Source organism: Parus major, chromosome 6 (genome assembly GCF_001522545.3).
Source record: "Parus major isolate Abel chromosome 6, Parus_major1.1, whole genome shotgun sequence".
NCBI lineage: Eukaryota > Metazoa > Chordata > Aves > Passeriformes > Paridae > Parus > Parus major.
In genome coordinates this window covers 11,603,211-11,607,265 of record NC_031775.1, presented here as the reverse complement: position 1 = coordinate 11,607,265, position 4,055 = coordinate 11,603,211, and positions in this window count along the sequence as shown.

Below are 4,055 nucleotides of genomic sequence, written 5' to 3'. Positions count from 1 at the left end.
TATATTATATCTTATCTTATCTTATCTTATCTTATCTTATCTTATCTTATCTTATCATATCATATCATATCATATCATATCATATCATAATCAATCTTATGCAAGGTGTAACATAAACCTACCCCCCACACTACAAAGAACACAGCACCCTTGCAAAGTTCAGACTGTGCTAAGCAAGCATAGATATCTGTAAGGCTGACACCAGTCAGCATTCAATTCCTGGCCTCTGTTTCTGCATTTCTTTCTCATTCCTTTCTTCTGGTCTCCTGGGATAAGGGAATGAGGGAATGAGAGAAACTATAAAGGTAAAAGAAATTAAAAGAAAAAGCAAGAACAAAATACCACTTAAGTTATTTCAGCGTTATATCTTGGCAACTCAAGATCTTTCTTAAGATCATGCTGTTATCAACTACCCCAGATAACCACTTTCTTCACACTGGGCCTGCAGAAGGATAGTGCAGATATGTTCTGAAGCTGGATGGTTTCCAGCTCGTTTTGTGCAGCACATGCAGGTCACTGAAACTGTCTTCCAAAAAGACCTTAAAAAAATCTGGTGAACACTCAGTGAATATGGTGCTCTGGGTTTGCTGTGATGCTTCCTGAAGTCTTCTGTAAAGTCTTTCTTCATTTCCATACAGACAGCTCTATCCAACAACACACACACTACTTCCTCCAATAAAAAGACCAGCTCATACTGAGCTGGTAACTGGGATCTCTTATTCTCTTCATTGACACTGTCCTAAAAATGCATGGAGGGTAAGCACTTCCTGATCTCTAGCTACTGCCCTTTGACTTCAGTTATAACAACTGTTCTGCAGCCTCAGGAATGCCCATCTGAGCAGCCTGGCCTGAGCCAGCACTCCTGATACAGTAGCCAAAACCACAATACTTACAGATTATTCTCTCAACTGCCTGGAGGAACATATCATCTTCTGGCAGAAAGCAAAGGAATTAACGGTTTTGAAAACTCAACATAGTAAAGAAGGAATAAAGCACTAATAAGTTAATAATATAGGCTAGCAGGTTTCCAGGAAGCAGCAGTGAACATTCTGGTCTTGTGCCCTGTAACACACTATGCTACCAAAATAAACCACAAACCACTGTGACATAAAGCAGCAAATAAACACTGAAAACCATCTTATTTCTGCTTCTATGTTATTTCATGAAAGTAGGCTGTACACAGATCTTCCACATCATAGGAACCATCAAACTACTGCTTCTCTGGGCACACTGCTACCTTTTCTGCAAATGCAGCAGACAAAAACTTATAGGATCATAGGTTCAAAGGTCAGAAAACACTTCTAGGATGATCTAGTCCAGCCATTAGCCCAGTACCAACATGTTCAACATTAAACCATATCCCCAAGTGCCACATGGCCTTATTGAACACTTCTGGGTGAATTCACCACGTCACAGGGCAGCATGTTCCAATGCTTCACCAACTTGTAAGTGAAGAAATTTTTCCTAATATCCAGTCTAAACCTTCCCTGGTCCAACTTGAGACCATTTTCTCTTGTACTGTCACTTGCTACCTCAGAGAAGAGACTGGCTCCCACCTTACTACAGCTTCCTTTCAGACAGTTGTAGAGAGCAATGTCTCCTCTGAGACATTTTCTCCAATGAGACAATCTCCTTTTCTCCAGGCTATACAACTCCAGCTCCCTCAGCTGCTCCTTGTAACACTTTTGCTCTGGACCCTTCAACAGCTCAGTATAACCCTCTTCAGAAACAGAGAGATTGCCACCGTGTGGATCTCCAGCCCCACTGGTTGTCAGTTATTCCAACAAAGTTAACTCCTGGTCCTACTGTAAGCCAGGGTACCAAAATGACACTCTGTAGTTCTCAAACATGCCAGATGATTGCTATGGCCACTGCATTGCATGTTTTAGCCCTAATTGGGCTGGGGAAAGATTTGTTACAAAGTTTAGTAGTGTAATCAGCTATATTTAGTGTTTCCAGAATCATGCCTAGAGAGGTTTTAGGTAAACAATGATCAAAATATAATGTGAATGCTTTGCGGGTGGGGTTTAGGGGGTGTGGAATGTGATGGTAACTGGGGAGGAAAGAAAAAGACAATTTATTAAATTAGCAATAAACTTCAGAACTCATAAAATTTAAATATATAAAATAGCACTCTGTCCAGATAATTTTAATTTGCTACAAGAGTATAACACTACTCTGTGTGGGAAGAGTAAGGAGTTGCATCTCAAGACAATTTAAGGAAGGATGCTTTAAATCCTAACCCTTGCTAGGAACAGATTCACAGCTCAGAGAGTTCTCAAGTCAGAACGTACTGGTTTGTGCCTATTTTGGAAAATATTCCGCACTGCCAAAAGAGAAAGGTCAGCCTCAAATACCATGAACGCATGACAATATTGCATAGCATGATCTCTCACTTGCCCATCACAAACCATCTTCTCTGTCTTCTAGGTGACCTGTCTTTACTGAACAAATATTCAAGCACTTTTGACAAATTTAGGACTCATGACTTAAGCTGATCTTTACTGGTACTTACCCTAAGGGAAGATTAAATGAGGAATGAAGGGAAGGGCTAGATTCTAAGCTGTTCCCTTGTGTGTTCTGCAGTGCACTTATTTAGCAGCTTTCCATTCTGTGGCTATTGCTTTCATTTTCCGAAGAATTTTGTGCTCAGTGGTACATACCTAACCATGCAGTTCCTGGCAGTGTGCGCAAGAAGCTTTGCAGTGTCTACTGGTATTTCTACCGGTATTTATACTGGAGATATTCCACATCTCACCACAACTGTCTATGACCTTCTCCAGATGGGTATCATGACAAAGAACACTTAGCCAATTCCCTCTCCTGGCAGTTTCTTTAGCACAGAGGCAATTGTATGAAAACTCATCCCTGGGGACACACAGAAGTCTACTGCAGAATCACTCATTGCATAACATTCTATTAACACATATTGTTATTTTCCAAAGATTACACTGAATTGATTCTTAGAAGAATCCCTACCACTATATTCTGAACCAGCAGACACAATATAATCTGGATGCCAAATTATTGCCCTTTTGATCACATGTTAAACTCATGAAAGAGGACCCAAAATTCAAAAGTCATCTCCAACTTCAAAAAGCAATTTGATCTAAAAGACACAAATCAAAGCTTCCCAAGGGTTATATTGTATAAATGCTGTGTTTTTGCAGCTGGAGCTGGTTTTGAGCTACTTTAATTTAATCAATTACCTTTTAGATAAATATATAATGCTAGACATATACAATGTCAAAACAGAACTGTAGATTCCATCTAATAGTTTTCTTTTGGAAGGCTGTTAACTCTGCCAGTGAAAATTGTATTCCCAAAATATTACATTTGAGCTAGGCCAGATAGGCTCTTCATTTTTCCCATTTTTCTTTTTTTAACTTATTAATGCAACAGAATACTCCATGAAGAAGCACACAATAGAAAGAACATCCTTCTTCCCACCCTTCAAAATCAGATTGGCTGCAAAAAAGTAAAACAACCAAAAAACCACCTGAAACATCATGATATCAAGATGAACAGGTGATGTCAAGACTACCATGAAATAGCTTTTTTTTACACCAATATTTAATTCAGTATACAGTCTCTGTGAGTGCAGACTCTAATCATTCTGCTTGGCTTGGATAATGAACCAGTGGCTAAAGACTTAGGAACATTTTCTTGGTAACAGCATTTGGTGCTTAAGGGACTCAAAGGGTCATCTGAATATTGTGAATGGAAAAGTCACCATCCTAAAGAGCATATAATTTTATATATAATTTTATATATGATGGGAAGAAGAATTTGTTACATTTTATAGGTAGAAAATGAAAAAACACAGTTACAATACAATCACAAGAAATTGGTGGTTGAATCCACATATTTAAACCAACACAATTGTTCATATTATTCTGCTGGACATTTCCTTTCTCAAGTCCAAGAGTACTCAGTAATAGAACAAATTGCAGACAAATTCAGCAGTTCAGATATCATGGTTAACTTGTAATGAGCATCAGAACAAGCTTCTGTGACCACGATTTGAAGGAATGGAAAGATGATTCAGCCTAAGG